This window comes from Moschus berezovskii, chromosome 17 (assembly GCF_049115385.1).
Source record: "Moschus berezovskii isolate FMDL1 chromosome 17, NW_MosBer_1.0, whole genome shotgun sequence".
Lineage (NCBI taxonomy): Eukaryota > Metazoa > Chordata > Mammalia > Artiodactyla > Moschidae > Moschus > Moschus berezovskii.
In genome coordinates this window covers 67,200,084-67,207,802 of record NC_142476.1, presented here as the reverse complement: position 1 = coordinate 67,207,802, position 7,719 = coordinate 67,200,084, and positions in this window count along the sequence as shown.

Here is a 7,719-nt window from a genome sequence, read left to right as displayed (position 1 = left end):
GGATTTCCCATGTAAGAATACTGGAGTGGGTTGCCGTTTCCTTCTCTGGGGGATCTCCCCAACCCAGGGGTCAAACGCACGTCTCCTGTATTGAAGGTGGATTCTTTACCACTGAGCCACCTGAGAAGCCTGGTAAACACTCATTAGGAAAAAGCAAATTTCGTACAACTATGGATCCCAGTCACTAGTCATTTTGTATCACAAAAGGTGAACTGTTTCTTAAAACCTTTTATTGGAGAATAGTTGATGGGGATGGGGGTGGGGAAGGAGTGCTGACCTAAGTAACTTTGCAAATTAGTAGAATCTGTAAGACTTAAGGCCAAAGAAACTGTGTAAGTACTGTACTCTAGCTGATAAAGCTGAGTCTCACAGGAGAAAGAGTTAACAATTCTGATATTGCTGCACAATGGTACTGGAATTGAACGATTAAATAAAAGAGGGTGGATAGTGGAAGCAGGCTTCTCACTGTTGAAATGGGAGGTTAGAAATATCAAGTAAAAGAGTCTGGAATGACACATGAAGGAAGAGTTGAGAGCGGCAGACATTTGTACTAACTGATGTTTAGCTTAATATAGATAAAGAAGGTTACATATAGAAATATACGTAGATATGTATATTTACACAGGTTAGTATAATCATTTCTATTTTCTTATTTTGTCACCTGCAAGGTCCTAGAAGGAACTAAATTTTAGTATCAATGAGTGTACTTAATATTTAGATCTTGTTTTGTAATACCAATCTCCATTAGAAGGAACCAGAGTTCCTTGGAGAAACGGTTGATTTTATGACTGAGGAAGGAAATATACAAGATGACCCTGGAATTTTTCCAGTGTCAGAAAGTAAAGTGTTAAAAAAAAAAGCAACATAATGACAGGGGTATTTCAAAGGTGGCACTGGGACCAAGTAAAACAGCCCCCGATGGCTAAAGTTGGGAATAATTTGAGCAATAAAGCAAATAAAATAGTATTGGATTATAACTCAAAGTATGAAATAAAAATCCATGTGCCTATAATAATTAAATAAATGATTGAATACATAAATAAGTGAGGAGAAGAGATAAGTCTCCCATGCTGAAAATTTCAAATTAATTTATGTAAATACTCTTTCTCAAGGAGGTGGAGCATGACTCCCTACTCCTTGAATGTGGCCCAGACTTAGTGACGTCCTTTCAAAGGGAACAGATTGAAAGGAGGGAGGGAGAAGGAGGAGTGATACGTGCCTTTGATAAGGTGTAATGAAAATGACAGTTTATCTCTATGGTTTTCCTCCCTGAAACCTGTGACCTCAGTCTAATCATGAGAATAACATCAGATAAATCCCAACTGAAGGGCATAGTACAAAATCCCTGGTCGGTAGCCTTCCAAAGGGAAAGTGAAGTGAAGGTGTTAGTCGCTCAGTCCTGTCCAACTTTTGCGACCCCATGGATTGTAGCCTGACAGGTTCCTCTGTCCTTGGAATTCTCCAGGCAAGAATATCGGTAGCTTTCCAAACCAGGTCGCAAGACCAAGGAAAGGAAGAAAATGCCGCAGTTAAGAGGAACCTAAAGAGACCTGACAATCAAGTGTCGTGTGGAGTCTGGATGGGGTGCTGGAACAGAAAAAGGACATTTAGTTAAAAACTAAGAAAACCTGAATAATGCATTGACTAGTTAAAGGTAATGTATTACTAGCCCTTCATTAATGGCAACTAATGTACCATGTAAATGGAAAAGACCAGCAATAGGGGAAACCAAGTGTGGGGTGTATGGGAACTCTGTTCTATCTTCACAATTTTTCTGTAAATCAAAAGTTATTTCAAAAATTTAAGTTTATTTTTAAAAGTTCAGTCAGACATGTCAAAGGAAGTACTGAATCATCTTTCTAGTGTAGAAAATAATTACAATATCATTGTAATAGGAAAAGGAGATTAAAGAATATGCAATCAAAACACAGAAAGTATTTTAAAGATGTGTCAAACACATAGAGGTCAGAGTATTGAGTCAGGAATATCAGCTGTAAAATTACATTGTATTTCTGTGTTCTGTAAAATTTGCGAACTACCAACTTTTCCAAATACTGTGGTTTCTCATTCTAAATGAAGTCACCTTTGTATCTTTCTTTGTATATGTTGCTTTGAAAAGTACTGTTTTTCTTAAACTGAACCACCAAACTGTATAAACTTCAAGTTCCACAAAACCCGAAGGAAACACTGTCTGACTCCAGGGCCATTAGAGTTCCTGACATTCTTCAAGGTCAAGTCTGGCTCTGTCTGCGGCCCTGCCCATGTGTTTGGGGACTTTCCTAAAGTCCTTGTTTGAAACAGCCTCCCCGCCTTCCAGAACCTCTGCCACCTCAACTGCTGGCATCTTTAACTCACTGTCACTGAGCAGCTGTCTACTTCTACTCCCATATTTTGCATACTGCTTGGGCACTCTTCCTTTATACCAGACTGTCTCATTCCTTAGTTTTTTAGTCTTTTTTTTCTTTCTTTCCTTCCTTCCCTCCTCCTTTCTTCCCTTCCCCACTCCCTCTCCCCTGTCTCTCCTTCCTTCCTCCCCACTCCTTTCTCAGTCTCTTGTCTTTCTTTCCACTGTATTAAGGTACATGTAAAAAGCTGTACATATTTAATATATAAAACTCAGTAAATGTGGGCATATGTGTACATCCATCAAACAATCACCACTGTTAAAATCATGGATGATGATGATGATATGATCTCTGTGTGTGTAAGAACATAAGATCTACCTTTTAGAGAATTTTAAGGATGCAATAGAGTATCATTAGCTATAGGCACTGTGCTGTATGGTAAACCTCCAGAACTTACTTAATATTGCTTAAAATCCTGCAGCAATGTTAGTTCCCTTATTCCTATGTGGCTCCCATGGGCTTCTCTCCAGGCAGACCCATCTGATCACCCCACATGATTACGATCCCTTTACAGGTCATCCCTTTACAGGTCATTCCATGTCTTCAGTGTGGAGGTTGTGTCTCTAAATAATATTTTGCACATACTGTGTCCTTTGACATCTGGATTCTACTGTGATGTCAGAAGTCAAGTTCCCACCCCAGTGATTTTCCTCTTAGATTCTCTGATAATAAAAATCATAACTGTCTTTTCTTTAAACTTCCAAACTGATTTCCAAAGTTCTAGAATGGGTACATGGTTAGCTTTTCTCAGAGTTTTCTTCATACGCCCTTATAATTTGTTCAATGCATTTACATTGAATGAAGTTATTGATACCATTGAATTTATCCTACCGTCCTGTTTCCCTTTTATTCCCTTCCACTTTTTTGTTCCTCTGTTTCTCTGATTTTGTTCTATGTTTTTTAACATTCTATGTCATTTCTTATATTAACTGTCTAGTATATGTCTCAGCTTTTGTTTATTTAAGAGGTATTCACTGTATCTTCAATTTTGAAAGACATTTTTCTTTAGGATGTGGAAATCCTGGTTTACAGACTTTAAAACCATTGTTTCAGTGCTTCTGGCCACCACTGTTTGTGATAAGAAGTAGTCTGAATTGCTCATCATTTCCTCCTATTTATAATTTTTATGAATTATTTAATTGACTATAACTTTTAAAGTAGTTTTAGTTCCCATATACCCTCTGTCCCCTGCTCACAGTTTTTGCTCTTATTAACATCTTGTATTAGCATAACACATTTATTAAAATTGATGAACCAATATTGATACATTATTTTGACCAAAGTCCATAGTTTACATTAAGGCATTAATGCTCATTAGGGTTCACTCTTTGTGTTGTACGTTCTATGGGTTTTGACAGATACACAATGTCAAGTACCCACCATTATAGTATTTTATAGAGTCATTTCACTGCCTTAAAAATCCCCTGGGTTCCAAAGATTTATCCTTCTCCTGTCTCCTCAAACTCTTGGCAATTGCTAATCCTTTTTAATATCTCTATAGTTTTGCCTTTTCAGAATGTTATACGGTTGGAATCACAAAGTATGTAGCATTTTCAGACAAGTTTCTCTAAATTATATGCATTTATGTTTCTGCTGTATGTTTTTATGACTTGATACCACTAATCCTTTCTTCTGTTTTTCTTTCTCCCTGTTTTTTTAGTTTTGGCTTGTAAGTGTGACTATGATGTATCTGGGTGAGGTTTTCTATATATTAATTTTGCCTAAGGTTTCTCAAACTTCTTAAATTTGCAAGTGATCTTTTTCTTCAAATTTGGGGCTTTTACAGTGACTATTTCTTGAAATAACTTATTTCCTGCTCTGTACTTGCTCTTTTCTTCTGCAACTGCAATTATGTGACTGCTATATTACTATTTAATATTGCTCTGCGGTTTTCTAGGATAATTTATATCTATATTTCTCCAACTCAGTCCACTGTCCCTTTATTCTGCTGGCTCTAATTTCCTGTTAAGGCCTTCAGGTAAAATTTTAATCTCTATCATTCAAATTTTCAGTCCTTAAATGCACATTTGGTTCTGTTTTATAGTTTTTCCTCTGCTTTTAATATTTTTTATGTTTACTCATTAAGAACATATTTTCTTTTCATTCATGGCCATGTATTAAGTAAATGCTTTAAAGTAATTGTCTGCAAAACTGAATATCTGGGCCACCCCGAGGTCAGTTCCTATTGACTTCTTTTCCTGATGAGAGATCACATTTTCCTGTTTCCTTACATGTTTAATAGCTTTGATTGCATACTAGGTGTTGTTAATTATATCTTGTAGAGACTGTGGATTCTGTTATCATTCTCTGAAACATTGAACTTTGTTCTAACAGGCATTTACACCACTGGTTAATCACTTTGAATTTGTTTAGGCTTTAGTTTAAGCTTTATTGGGGAAGATAATGGAGTGGGTAGCCGTTCCCTTTTCCAGGGGATCTTCCCAACCCAGGGATCAAACCCAGGTCTCTTGCATTGATTCTTTACTAGCTGAGCTACCAGTGAAGCCCAAGAATACTGGAGTGGGTAGCCTATCCCTTCGCCAGTGGATCTTCCTGTCCCAGGAATCGAACTGGGGTCTCCTGCATTGCAGGCAGATTCTTTACCAGCTGAGCTACCAGGGAAGCCCCTTATTAGGGAAAATCTATAAAAAGATCAAGATGTTTTCCAAGCTTTTATCTTGGTGGGTAAAACTACTAACCTTGTCTTCCATGAAGACCTTCTCAAGGCTTGGTTTTAAGATTTTTTTTATAGAATAGGTTTTATTCTAGGGCATTTACGTCTCATACGTATTTTTCCTAGGATTTCAGCTGGTCATGTTGATAGTTAGGAAAGCCTAAGTTGGTATCCAACATCTGCCAGTAGGACTGGACCACAGTTGCTTCTGTCCTGCTTACAACCCTATAGCAGCTATTATTTAAGTCTCCTTTGTCTCATTCTCTGCAAGTTCAGCCCATTCTTCACCTGAGAACTCACAGGGAACCTCCAAACAGAGTTATAATCTTCTCTTCACACCTTCCTTCTCACCTATGTCCTGCCCCACTGATTTACGCCCCTTGAACAGCTTCAAGTGCTGACCTTTAGCCGAAAGACTCCTCTACAATCTGCTTTTACTCTGTTTCTCTGTGCTGTACCACAAGGAGAGAGCTGGGGCCAAAGTGACTTTCACCTTGTGAGTTTGTCTTTTCTCAGGGATCAGACTCTGGTACATACACTGTATTGTTCAATGACTGAAAAAAGCCCTCTTATATTTTGTCCTGTTTTATATTTTTTTACAGAAGTAAGTCTAGTTCAGTAATAGTTACTTCATGACCAGAGCTTGTTGTCTTAATTAAGCCAGAATTTAAATCCTTGCCATCTGAATCCAGAATTAGTCATCTCAACCACTATGCTATCTTGTTTTGGTCTTTAAAAAAAAAAAAAGTTGAAACCTCTAAAGAAATTGTGGGGCAAGGCAAAATGAATGATTAAAATCTTGATCAGGGAAGCTGACCGAGGAATTTTTACTTTTAGACAGGATGAGATGGAAAAAGCTGTTTATTTGAATAACAGTAATAATACCACCTTATGGACTTTCAATATCTTCAAAACGTTTTTCTGCCCATTATTTTATTCTCATAAGAAACCTTGTTATATTCTGATACATTAAATGCTATCACTCTTGTGTGACGAAGAACTCAGAGACCAGAAACAGTGGAGTAGCCTGACTGAAATCACACAGCTAGTTAATGAGATAGTAGGACCAAGATCTTGGTCCCCGCAAATCCAAACCTTTATTGTTTGGACTCCCCACTCTTCCCCCAAAATTAAGGGCATTCTCACAGAAAAGAAGGAGTCTAGGAAATGGTTGTAGCCTAATGTCAAGAGAGAACACTTTGGTCCAAGCTATGGCTAATTGATAAGGAAACTGCCTGCAATGCAGGAGACTCGAGTTTGATCCTTGGGTTGGGAAGATCCCCTGGAGAAGGAAATGTCAACCCACTCCAGTATTGCCTGGAAAATCCCATGGATAGAGGAACCTGGCAGGCCACAGTCCATGGGGTTGCAAAAGGGTCAGACTCAGCTTAATGAATAAATGATAACAGCAACATGCAGTTAAAACTTAGAAGATAGTAAGTCATCTTTCTCAGCTTTCTAGACAGCCCTGCTGTCATTCTCTGCTCTCTCTGATCAAGGAAAATACTGTTCTATGTAGAGTAAGAACAGTGTAATAAATAACTGCAAATATCTAACACTAGAGAAGTAATTATTAGTATATCTCTTCGTCCTGAGTATAGATTTATAGCCTACATCTATCAAATGAGACCTGGGAATAATTTACATAGCACATATATTTGCATGTATATTATATTATGCACACTTGTCTCACCTTCTGGAGAAGAGAATTTATATAGTAAGTTTGGTGTGGGGTTAATTAAGGTTGAGTTTTTTAAAAAATATCTTCTCAACAGCAGCCTTGCTGGAAATGCTTACTAACTTTTATCAGTTGAGGTTCATACTGGCTCAGTCAATATTTTATCAATCGTATATAAAAGTGATATTTTTACTGTCAAGAGTTTGTCCAGTTTTTGGTTTGTTATTTGGTTGGAGATAACAGAAATTAGAATATCTGCACTGATTAGCTTTAAAAGTTCAAAAGTTGGGGCTGATAAGTGGTCCCCGCTGTCAGGTGGCTCAGTGCTAAAGAATCCACCTGTCAACACAGGAGACAAAGGTGTGGGTTTGATCTCTGGGTCGGGAAGATGCCCTGGAGAAGGCAGTTGCAACCCATGGCAGCATTCTTGCCTGGAGAATCCCATGGACAGAGTACCCTGGAGGGATATCGTCCATAGCGTCACAAAGAGACACGACTGAATGACTAAGCACACACACACACATTCCTCAGGAAGAGGGTAGTGGAGGACCTGAAGTAGATTCAGACTCCCAGGAAATAAGGATGATGAAAAAGAGCTGATGGTTAACTAAGCAGGGTTATCATGGTGTTTTCAAACTTTTATTTTCCCAGCTGGTGGGAAATAAGGACTCAGACTCAAAAATCCAGGGAGAAAAAAATGAACTGCAGACAATTTTTTTCATATGGAAGATAAGATATAGGGCCCCAAATAGAAATTCTGCCTGCTATTGGGTGGGAATTTCTCTAGCAGAGAGAATCTCAAAATGTGATACCTTTATTTTAGAGCTACAGAAACACAGTCCCAGAAAATTAAGTCCCCTTATCAGACTTAAGTCCCCTGATCACAGTCACATTGCACAGTCATTAGGAAAACCCCACCTTCACTTAGCTCATCAAGAATCACCCTGAAACACCTCTGAGAC